Source organism: Vigna umbellata, chromosome 7 (assembly GCF_029865625.1).
Source record: "Vigna umbellata cultivar VRB3 chromosome 7, Vumbellata_1.0, whole genome shotgun sequence".
NCBI classification, from domain to species: domain Eukaryota; kingdom Viridiplantae; phylum Streptophyta; class Magnoliopsida; order Fabales; family Fabaceae; genus Vigna; species Vigna umbellata.
Window position 1 is genome coordinate 22819940 of NC_142171.1, and position 12774 is coordinate 22832713.

Consider the following 12774-nt stretch of genomic DNA (forward strand, 5'->3'; position numbering starts at 1 on the left):
TAAATTACAAATAATTTTTTTTTCTTTCGATTCTAGGTCCATCGAGATACATAATTAGCATTAGTGACCATAATTATCTATTCTATATATTTTTTTTAAAGTTTAAACAAAGATTAATAGGTTTAATCATTCACTAAGTCCCTACTTTCGCATGGAATCTCAATTTCGTCCCTTTCTTTCTGAAAATATCAATTGGGTCCCAATTTTATGAAAATTGCAACAAATCGATCCTTTCCGTTAAATTGGCTGGACGGCGTTAAAAAAATTGATGAGTGGATGCTGTGATGACGAACGAACGCTCGTCCACCAGCGAACGAACGCTCGTTCACCAGCGAACGAACGCTCGTCCACCAGCGAACGAACGCTCGTCCACCAGCGAACGAACGCTCGTCCACCAGCGAACGAACGCTCGTGGACCTCTTACTGCTGGACGACCGTTCGTTCCACACTGGACGACCGTTCGTTCGGTGGTCGACGAGCGTTCGTTCGCTGTGGACGAGCGTTCGTTCGCTGTGGACGAGCGTTCGTTCGCTGGTGAACGAGCGTTCGTTCGCTGGTGGACGAGCGTTCGTTCGTCATCTCACATCCACTCATAAATTTTTTTAACGCTGTTTGACACTATTTAACGGAAAGGATCGATTTGTTGCAATTTTCATAAAATTGGGACCCAATTGATATTTTCAGAAAGAAAGGGACGAAATTGAGATTCCATGCGAAAATAGGGACTTAGTGAATGATTAAACCAAGATTAATATCCCTTGTCCGTTAACTCAGGAGCTTAGCTGTTATCAACAATGTTTAAAAGGACGCAAACAAAATCCATTTAATAGGGAACATGGCAACAAAAACACGAAGACACTCCTTTGTTACTACTCAAACCCAAATTCGTACTTAGGTGTGAGCAATTTCTTCTGGCAATACACAATGCATATAGTTGTAAACCTTCCTTTGCCTAGTGGAGACAGGCATTCCGGCGGTGTAGGCTAATAAAGTTTTACTATTTTAAATTCTACTGTCCTTTGCAAGACCGAAAGGTGAATGTAAAATTTACCAATGTAATTTGTCATTCATCAAGTTTACAACATCTAAATTTACCTTCATTGGTCCTTGATCAATGGTCATAATTTAACCATATTAGTGTAAATGTAGATTAGGGATGACAAAAATATCTGGTCTGCGATATCCACGGATAAAACCTGCGACGGATAGTTAATATTTGTGGATATATAGATAGCGGATATTTTAATACTCACTTATAAAAGGGTTGGGTGTGGGTATTATACTATCCGTACTTGCGGATATCCACTATTCCAAAAAATAAAAATAAAAATTTAATTTATATTTTGTTGAGTTAAATTTAATTAAAATTAACATTAATTTATATTTTATGAGGTTAAATTTAATTAAAATATAATTTTAATTTGTATTTAATTTAATTTATATTATATTTTATATATTTTTTGAAATTTTATTTAAATTTTATCTTGATAATTTATAAAATATATTTTTAAAATATTTACAGATATCCGTGGGTATCTGCGGGTTTTAAAATATTCGCAAATATTTTTTAAGTAGGTAGAGAATGAATTTTTTTGTGAGGTTGGATTGCGGATAAACTATCTGTGCTCGACTCAACCTGTTGTCATCTAAGGTGATCATGAATATTAAATGTCAAAATAACTATATTTCTATCATCAATTTAATCATTTAGTTAATAGTTTATAAATACACATTAATATTAAAAGAAGTATACATTTAATACTCTTTATTATTATTATTATTGTTTAATTTATTTATTTTTACTTAAGTGAATATGTCTATTTCATTTGGATTTTCATTTTATATTGGACAATGAATCATTGTCAGTCTTCAAAGTGACTACACTATAAAATTGACCTTATTCCTTCTACAACTAGTTCATAAAATTGGCCTTTATTTATGCTAATGTTAGATCATAATTCTAACTTATTAATGAATCATTGGGGGTAAAGAAATGTAGGGACTAATCTTGAGAGGTAACCTAAGATATATTCAAATTAATTGTAAAATACAGGTATACTACTATTGAAATTTTGTCATATTTTAACACTAATCAACTTTCGTTGTGTGTTCTTTTGTACTAACAATTTGCATTATGTTTCGGTGTACATTTGTCTGGTGTGTCTTTATTGCTCCTGGTTGTCTGGGACGCTGTCTGGGACGCTTGCTCTTCATACTCGCCAAAGGAGGGGGAGGTACCTGCAAAGATACTCCGACGCTCAAGTCAGATGTGAATTATGGAGCCTCAGCTCTCCAGAGAGTAATTATTACTGCTCTGAAATATTATTCTAGAGTCTCTAGAGCATCAAGAGAACGTCCCTGGACTTTTGTCCTGTCACTGTATTTATAAGCAAAATAAAAATAACCACCTTACCTAAAAATGTGGTGAGTGGCTTTGATAAATATCTTAACTGTCTAAAATATCTAAGATATTTATGTTATTACATAAATATCCTTACTACATAACATGCCCCCCAAGTCGAGTTAACCGTTCCGTTTTATGAACGTGGTAACTATAGGACTTATGAGTTTGAGGGAGGCTGTCTTCGCTGTAACTAGAGAGCGTGTGCAAGTGAGGAATTTGATGGACCAAAAGGAGGCGAAGACGAACGGCAAAAAGCTGGGGCAAGTGAGGCCGAACGTGAGGATACATATGACCGAGCGATAGAGGTCGAGTGGTATGCGAGGCCGATCATGAGGACTGTTTGAATGTTCGACACATAGGTCGAGCGGTCGAGTGGCATGCGAGACTGAGTGCTTGAAAGCAAAGGGAAGTCGAACGGCCGACTGTCTTGAACGCTCGTACACATGGGTTGTCGAGCGCTTAAAACCAAAAGGTTGAACAAATTTGGGGCCGAACGGCCAATTTCTTGAGCGCTCGTAAACATGGATTGCCGAGCGGTTGAGCGTGAGGATGGTTTGTGAGCGCTCGTAATCATGGATTGCCGAGCGCTCGTTGATGTGGATTGACTAGAGGCTCTTGAGCGCTCGTTGTAATGGATGGACGAGCGGCTCTTTGACATGGATGGACGACCGGCTGTTGAGTGCTCGTTGTAATGGATTGACGAGCGCTCGTTTGGACGCTCGTTGACATGTATTGGCGAGCGCTTCTTGAACGCTCGTTGAAATGAATTGACGAGCGGCTCTTGAACGCTCGTTGATATGGATGGAGGAGCGATGTTTGGACGCTCGTTGACATTTGATTGTCGAGCGTTGAGGCCGAACGACGGACTGAGTGGACGCTCGTTGACATTTGATTGTCGAGCGTTGAGGCCGAACGACTGACTGAGTGGACGCTCGTTGACAACTGAATGTCGAGCGTTGAGGCCGAACGACTGACTGAGTGGACGCTCGTTGACAATTTAATGTCGAGCGTTGAGGCCGAACGACTGACTGAGTGGACGCTCGTTGACAATTGAATGTCGAGCTTTGAGACCAAATGACGAACGCTTTCGATGTTGAACGACAGAATCTTTGAAAAGTTGATGTTCTTGGGTGAACATAAGCTACGCTATGGGGATGGTCCCCTAGGTTTGATGGTCTGGGTGTTCTAGGGCGAACATCTACCAGCGGGAGTGTGTCCCTTTGTTCGATGCTCCTGGGTGTTCTAGGGCGAACATCTACCAGCGGGAGTGTGTCCCTTTGTTTGATGCTCCTGGGTGTTCTAGGGCGAACATCTACCAGTGGGAGTGTATTCCTTTATGCACCCGGGTGTTCTTGGGCGAACATCTACCGGGTTTAGGAGTGCTTCAGGATGAACGGCGCTCAGGTGTCCGCGTTTACGTACAAGATATGCTTATCTGCACTGTAAGAAATAATATTAAACATATAGGTGAGACCGTTTGGTCGAGTTGCAAACCTGGTGACCGAACGTTCATTAGGCCGAATGCTGGACGCTTGAGGCAGAATGACCGAACGCTTCCTGCGGGAATTGTCGACCGTTAAGGAAGCTATTGCCCGAACGGCTGAATTTTTGAACGCTCGTCCACAGGTATTGTCGAGCGCTTTAATCCGAATGGCGAGGACGAACGGTCTGCTGTCTGAACGCTCGTCCACATTGAGTGTCGAGCGTTAGCGCTCGAATACGACTGGCGATGACGAACGTTATTTATTCGAGTGGGCGAACGCTTGGGAACAGAGTGGGCGAACGTTGGTGACCGAGTGGGTGAACGTTGAGGACTGTTTGAACGGTGTTCGAACGACCGTGGTGCTCGCACGCTGAAGTGATCGTGTTGAGGTATTGTCGAGCAGTAGTGACCGAGCGACATGTGAGGGGCACGTGAGGTCTATTGCTAGAGATCGAACGTTAATGAGGAGCGAAGCGCGGAGCGTTCTAGACCGAACGTTAATTACAAGCGAAGCGCCGAACGTTTTAGACCGAACGTCAGGGAACGCTCAATAATGGAGCCTCATTTTGGTCGAATGACCGAACGCTGATTGAGCCGAACGATCGGTTAAGGACGACCGTATGTTGTATCCCTCGTGTTGAAGTTTGGTCGAGCGGTACGCACTAAGAAAGGCGAGCGTTACTGTCGAGCGTTCGAATAAGAAAAGCCATACGGTCCATGGCAAGCTGCCGAACATCGATGGGACGGATGGTCGAACGGTCGAGGCCAAAGAGGGCCTCGAGGAACGTCATTGGCGTCGAGGAATGTTCGTAGGCTTGGATTGTCGAGCGTCCTCGAAACCGAAGTCCGAACGTATGCAAGGCTGAGTGCGGGACGTCTCAGGATGAACGTTAGAGAGATCGAGTGATCGAATGATCAGTGAGTGAGTGTTGGGCCCTTGAGGCCGAACGTCAATGATGAACGTAGGGACGAACGCTTGAAGCCGAACGCCAATGATGAGCGAAGTGGTGAACGCTCTACTGTTTGAACGTTAATGATAAAAGACGTGACGAACGCTTTACTGTTTGAACGCTCGTCCACATTGAGTGTCGAACGTTCGAATCCAAAGGCGAGGACGAAGGGCTGATTTTTGGACGCCCGTACACACTGATGGTCGAGCGTTCGAGTATATGCGAGGCCAAACGCTAGAGGTCGAACATCAGTAATGAGCGAAGTGACGAACGCTCTAGGCCGAACGTCCGAGAAATCTAATTGCCGAACTTTGAGGCCAAGAGAACGAACGTCATTGACGTCTAGTGGCCGAATGTTGAGTGCTCTTAGCCGTGGATTGTCGATCGTTCTCAAAGTCGAAAGGCTGAACGTACGTGAGGCTGAGAAATGGACGTTTCAGGACGAACGTTATTGACGTACGCGAGTCGGCTTGCTGTACGTTTCAGGACGAACGTCACTGACACCGGATGGCTGATTGTTGAGAACGGAGTGGACGAACGTTGGTGACCGAGTGGCTGAACGTCGGGGAGGGTTTGAACGTTCGTCCCATGGGTTGTCGAGCGGCCTAAACCAAGTGGAGTGTCGAGCGGCTGGACGTGAAGACGGTTTGGACGCTTGACACCTAGTTTGTCGGACGCTCGTACGGAGTTTGAGGTTTGGGTAATAGTTGGATGATGTGGAGGCAGAACCGAGCTACGCGTGGAATGCGCGAGTGTTGCGGAAGACGTGGAGAATGGGTCCGCGATCTTTTTGGCGATCTTTCGTTTGGGAATCTTCCGCGCAAACGGCTAGCTTGCTCATGTGACTGGAACCTAGGTTGTGACCCTGTGACGGCACTGGCGCGGTGGCGGATGCCCCCCAAGGTTCCGGTGACAAAGAAGCGGAGGTTGTCGTCGGGGTGGTCCGGCCCTGTAAGAGGTGGGCGCGATCTTTGGGTTGCGATTTGGGAATTTAGGGTTTTTCTGTTCTCCGATTTTGGGGATTGGGGTTTGTGGAAATTGGGAAACTAGGGATTTTGGGTGTACCTCTGTATCCTTATGAGATGTCGCGCTTTTCAAGAAAAATACTGAAGGCCTGTTACAAGGATCTCTGAGACAGTCTCTGGTGTTAAACATGAAATTGGCAGTGACTTTACTACCCCTCCTCCATGGAACAAAAGTTCTGTTTGCAGCGGCAACAAGATGTTCCAAAGCCTGTACTCTGTCCATGTCGGGAAATATGGGCTCCATTGCTTCCAAGTGTTGAAGGGACAATAACGGAGATAACGGAAATATGGCCCTGGCTTGGTGGCATCTGCCGCAACCCGCGATGGTCGGGCTCTTTCGGATGGCGAAGACGCGGCGCGGAGAGAAGCTCGCACGCGAGAAAGGAGAAGGGTAAGAGCCCCGGTGAGGCCGATGATGGTCTTGACGGTAGGCACGTTGGTAGCGGTTTGAATGTAGCCGGCGGCGGCCGGTTTGGGCGGAGACAGTGGCGAGTGTGCGTGACTGGGTGGAGGTACCTCTGGTTAGCTGCTTTGGGAGAAAGACCTAGGTTTTTGGGTGTTGGATCTGGTTGCGCGTTTTGGGGTCTGAAGAGTGGCGCTAATGAAGGTGCTGGTGGGGGTGGTTCTTGTTGAGATGCACCTTGGATCGGAGTTCGGTGGTCTCCCTCACTGTCACAGGATTAGCGTGACCGTGTTTGGGAGGCGATGGGGACAAATTAATGATTCCCCTGGGACAGTGGTGTCCGGTGGCGTGACGGAGGCTGATGGATGGACCTAACTTGGAGGCGTTCTCTACACTGAGTCTGACCCGCGAAGGGGTGTGATTTCGTTGATGTCTACTGGCATCAATGGCTTACGGGGGAAGAAGGAGAGAAACCCGATGGAGGCGTCATTTGATATGGTAGTGACAGTGGTGTCAACGGCTCGCGGAGGGAATCTTGGTGGTGATGCAGCGATTTGATGGAGTAGCTCTATTCGAAGGAGTGATTCATTGAGGCCGAGGCTCCTCTTGTGACTTCTTTGGGTTGGCACTCGGCCCCACGGTGGGCGCCAAAATGTTTCGGTGTACATTTGTCTGGTGTGTCTTTATTGCTCCTGGTTGTCTGGGACGCTTGTTCTTCATACTCGCCAAAGGAGGGGGAGGTACCTGCAAAGATACTCCGACGCTCAAGTCAGATGTGAATTATGGAGGCTCAGCTCTCCAGAGAGTAATTATGGTACTGCTCTGAAATATTATTCTAGAGTCTCTAGAGCATCAAGAGAACGTCCCTGGACTTTTGTCCTGTCACTGTATTTATAAGCAAAATAAAAATAACCACCTTACCTAAAAATGTGGTGAGTGGCTTTGATAAATATCTTAACTGTCTAAAATATCTAAGATATTTATGTTATTACATAAATATCCTTACTACATAACACATTCAATTTTGTTTGGCTTTATTAAATTAATGTTAAAACACTTTTTGTCCTTTCATAAGGAAAACAAGTTGTCAGTCATAATAACATCCAGTTTTTAATCATATGCATTTAGGCTGATGGCTATGTATTCTTTCTTGTTTGTTTCAGGTAAAGAACAAGAATATTGGGAGCAGGACAATATAAGAGAAGAGTATGATCCAGTAGCATACAGGTTTGATAAGATTTCAGTCCTATCCATAGTGATTACATGATTACAGTAGTCACTAGTGAACCTTGTAATTTAATTTATTACCATCAGTTTATTTGTGCAATAAAGTTTGATTGTTTCGGTGCCCTGATTCTCTTTTTAATTCTTACGAAACTATAAACCATTGATATCTATATTTCTTATATTATAAGATATTCATTTTAGTCCTTATACTATTTAAGAAACATCAGGTGTTCTATAGTAGATGGTTGTCACCTCAAAATTATTAGTTACTGGACATCAAAACCATAAAATAAAATTTGATGGAGATCAAAACCATTAAATTAGTATATTACAGATACAAGAAACATATTTAAGTCTGTTTTTTTTGTTTCCTTATCTTAGTCGGTTTCATTCTGTTAGTGAACTAGGGATTTTTGAAGCTGCTCTAGTACCTGATCTAATTAGTAATTATTAGAATAAATAGGGTTTTGCACCAAAGTAGGCAAATATGCCTTCTTTATTACCAAAATAGGCAAAATTTGACCGAAAGTGAAGTCGTGGGGGGCCGAACGACTTCAAAAGAAGAAGTCGTGCCCCCCTGCACGACTTCACACTGTTCATAGGTACAGTGTTGAAGTCGTGCACCCCAAAAACGACTTCTGGGTCCAGTAATCGATTACATTGATTTGGTAATCGATTACAGAGTGTTGAAATGGTGACCAGGCAGAAAACGTACTGGTAATCGATTTCGACATTTCGGTAATCGATTACCAGCTTGATTGTGTAGCAAGAAGCACTGTGCACTCTGAGCGAGCAGTGGACGCTCGTAGAGCGAGCAGTGGACGCTCGTAGAGCGAGCAGAAGAGGACGCTCGTCCAGCAAATACGCGCAGTGGACGCTCGTCCTGCAAGCAGAAGTGGACGCTCGTACGCACGAGAGCACGCTCGTCCAGAGAGAAGAGAACGCTCGCCCTGTGGACGCAAGAGAGGACGCTCGTACTAACGAGAGGACACTCGTCCAGAGAGAAGAGAACGCTCGCCCTGTGGACGCAAGAGAGGACGCTTGTACGCACAAGAGGACGCTCGTCCAGAGAGATGAGAACGCTCGCCCTGTGGACGCAAGAGAGGACGCTCGTCCAGCAAAAAGAGGGGCGCCGGGCGCCAGTTTTTGCGAGAAGCTTGCGCTCGGGCGTCATGTAGGGTGGTCACGATTTCAACACTCTGTAATCGATTACCGTTACGTTGTAATCGATTACCGTCAGAAGTCGTTTTTGGGGTGCACGACTTCAACACTGTTCATATCAACAGTGTGAAGTCGTGCAGGGGGGCACGACTTCTTTAATTGAAGTCGTTTGGGCCCCCCACGACTTCCCCATTTTCGTAATATGGTTTGAATTTGCCCATTTTGGTAATATTAGAGGCATATTTGCCTACTTTGGTGCAAAAGCCGAATAAATAGAAGTTTTAAGTTAAGTTATTTCTTGCATAAACTTATGATGTTTTCCAATGTGATACAAAAACATATAAAATTGGCCTTTATTTATGCTAATGCTAGATCATAATTCTATCTGATTAATGAATCATTCGGGTAAAGAAATATAGGGACTAGTCTTGAGAGGCAACCTACGATATATTCAAACTAATTGTAAAATACAGTTGCTGCTATACTATTGAAATTTTATCATGTATTCCAACACTGATCAACTTTCGCTGTGTGTTCTTTTGTATTAACAATCTCCATTCAATTTTGTTTGGCTTTATTAAATTAATGTTAAAACACTTTTTGTGCTTTTATCAGGAAAAAAAGTTATGATTACAAGTGTTGTAACATCCCAATTATATAATAACCAATATTATATAATAAAGACGTCAACATTCAAATATAGAGAACAGTCAGCATATGACGTGTAATTTAAGTGCTGAATTACAGTCATCCGAAAAAGAAAGGAACGAAAATTTAAACTTAACAGTTTAAATTATTGAACACTACAACAAGTGTTCGAATAGGAAAGTTCTTAGCAGACTAAACCGGAACCTCGATATCCTCTAGCTCTTGCTCCAAGGGAATCTCCTCGACAACATCTGCTCCCATCCAAGTGGATGATCATCGCCAAAGGAACGAAAATTTAAACTTAACGGTTTAAATTATTGAACACTACAACAAGTGTTCGAATAGGAAAGTTCTTAGCAGACTAAACCGCAACCTCGGTATCCTCTAGCTCTTGCTCCAAGGGAATCTCCTCGACAACATCTGCTCCCATCCAAGTGGATGATCATCGCCAAAGAAACGAAAATTTAAACTTAACGGTTTAAATTATTGAACACTACAACAAGTGTTCGAATAGGAAAGTTCTTAGCAGACTAAACCGCAACCTCGGTATCCTCTAGCTCTTGCTCCAAGGGAATATCCTCGACAACATCTACTCCCATCCAAGTGGATGATCATCGCCAACGAAACATACCCAAACAGCACATAACAAAAACAATGCAAGGGTGAGCTAGATATAAAAAAAAACATGTTATACATATAGCACAGTTAATTCATGTCATCATACGTAGTTATATATATATTAAGAACAATTCAAGCATACTCATTAAACCACAACTCACACTCACACGACTCATCCGGATTTGTATAACTCTCGAACTAGCAATCGTCTTTGCACTTGCATAGTTCTGTTGGCACTCTTCAACACTAGCAAGGTGAATCCCCAAGCTGCCTATCTCTGCCATTAAAGGCTATAGACGAGGACCTCCCTCTACTCTCACCACAGACACTGTTCTTCTCTATGTGAGCATGAACAATGCTTTGAGTGTAGGGATAGAGAGACCGAGCCCAAAGTTCACTACAGTTATACAGAACAACCACAACACCACATATCACTTTCATCCATCTCTCCCCGAGATGTCCAAATCATACTCAAACTCATCATTTACATCCACAGTCATCTCTCCCTGAGATGTCCAAATCATACTCAAACTCATCATTTACAACCACAATCATATTATCAGAGTAATTTATCATATCTCATGCATTCACATGTTTTTCACATAAATCACATCAGAGTATATATTCCAACCACATTGCACACTTAAAACAAGAGCAAATAACCTTGGAACCGAACACTATTTGCCGAGCACTATTTGGACGAATACATTTGGACGAACGCTATCTGCCGAATGCTATTGCTGAATACTAGTTGGTTGAATACTATTTGGACGAACGCTATATGACCGAACGCTATCTGCCGAACGCTATATGCCGAACGTATTTGGCCAATGTAAGACCCTTGTAAACTCAAAATTTTACCAAGTTGTAAAAATTTCAAGTTGTAGTGTAAAATAGAATGCTGTCAAAATTTGACATGGTTTACTATTTTATGTATAACTTTTTATACAATTAATATTTTGGGTTAATTATTTTTCCATTAGAAAGTAGACTCAAAGAGCTTCGATTTGAGTACTCATACGTTTTTTTTCAACATCGGGAAGGGCCTCAACCAAATCAAACAAGTCACGAAAAACGTTATTTTGAGTTTTCTGCTAGTTAATCGATTAACAGCTGTAGTTAATCGATTGTTACAGAGAAAATTCGTGTTTTAGCCTCTGGACTCGAGTTAATCGATTAGCACTTTAGTTAATCGATTAGCTACGTCAGTTATGGAAACATAACAGCCTGGAACACGTTTTTTTGAGCGTGCAAGGTTCGGGAATCTTCCCACAAACCATTCTTTCCGGATTTTGGGGCTGGAAAATGGATTAGTAAGGCCAGATGTCGGTCTTTTATTGCTAAATTACAATATCTTGGGTCCTTGCTTGTCTTGGAGCCCTTTCTTTAAATCCAAATCAGACTTGGAAGTTTGGGGAGAGTGGAGAGCTTTTTGGTGTGAGGAGAACGAAACTCTAAGTGTGCAGAGGTATTGGAGCGTGCTTGGTCTACCAGAAGGGAAGAGTTACTCTCTTGGAAGAAGAAGTTAAGATCTTCAAGAGGTAAGGGGAGCTAATCTATGTATTTTACTTTGTGGAAAATTTATATGAATTGGATGAAATGTTTTAAGCATATGGAGATGATGTTAGATTGATCCTTGATCTTTGGTTTTCTGTTTGAATCTATGGACTTGTTATTATCAATATGATAAGGTGAGATAATTAAATGATGGATTGAGAATTCTGAATATGAAAGAAGCTTGAAGGTAAAGTTGTAAGGGGAGTTAGATTTAATCTATGAATTCTGCATAAGTTGGATGATGAAATAATTGTGTAAGGTGATGAATATATGTGAATTGGATGATGGAAATTCGTTCTAGCATGTTGGTATATGCGTAAATGAAGTTTTGATGGATTTGGGTGTGAATTAGGGTGGTAAACAAGGAAGTTTTAACTCACTTTTCATGGAATACGAAAATTGTGTGTTTTGCTTAGTTAATGAATTTTTGGTTGGATGAATTGATGCAAGTATGAGATGATTATTGGAATTGTGTATGTTGGATCTGTGTTGACATGAAAATTCGGTGGTAGTGTTGTTAGAAAGGAAATCAAGTGTCTTTATGGTCAATTTGGGCTATTTTAGAGGAAGTGAGGTAGGGATTTTGAGTAAATGAGGGCTGCAGTGTTCCTGGACTGTTTGGGCAGTCTAGACAAGTCCATTGTGACTTGTTAGAAACATAAAAGTGGTCTAAAACATGTTCCAAGTAGTAGAATCAAATTTGGGTCCCTAAGTTGTTGAAGTTATGTTTTGGAGCTGAAAGTGAACTTTAATCACTTAAAAAAATGGTAGTAGAAATGCTTAGAATCATTTGGATAAGTTTAATTAAGTCTAAAACGAGAATTAAGAGTCTAAGAAGTTGAGAAAAGTGGTTAGAAATGGTCAAGGGAGGTTCTGCTACCATTCTGCAGAATTCTGCATGATGCGAAAAACTGACCGTTCGTCCATGTCGGATTTGGACGATCGGTCATGCCATGTGCTGAGTGGCGTTCGATCAAATGTTGGTTTGGTTAACGTTCGTTCTTGATAGTAGCGTTCGGTCATAATCATGCTTTGGCTTAGGCATTTAGCGTTCGTCCTTCTCTGGAGAGCGTTCCGTTTTCAGGGATGATATTAATAGCGTTCGGTCATTGGTTTAAATAACGATCGCTCAAGTTATGGTTTAGTAACGATCGCTCAGGTGTTGGTTAGTAGCGTTCGTTCATTCGCTGGTTTAGTAGTGTTCGGTCAGTTGATGGTTTAATTATCGTTCGGTCTTCATAAGGTTTGATAGTAAAGCGCTCGTTCAATGAGTGTTGAATTCAATATGGTGTTCGGTT

The 12774-nt window shown here is 42.4% G+C and overlaps 1 long non-coding RNA gene across 1 annotated transcript in view; it reads left to right on the forward strand.

Moving 5' to 3' along the window:
* Nucleotides 1-7299: 7299 nt before the first annotated feature.
* The window catches only part of LOC148195460 (uncharacterized), a 21393-nt gene continuing 15918 nt past the window's right edge, over nt 7300-12774 (forward strand). Inside the window, exon 1 of the long non-coding RNA XR_015781052.1 lies at nt 7300-7492. This is a non-coding gene — a long non-coding RNA (uncharacterized LOC148195460). The remainder of the gene's footprint in view (nt 7493-12774) is intronic.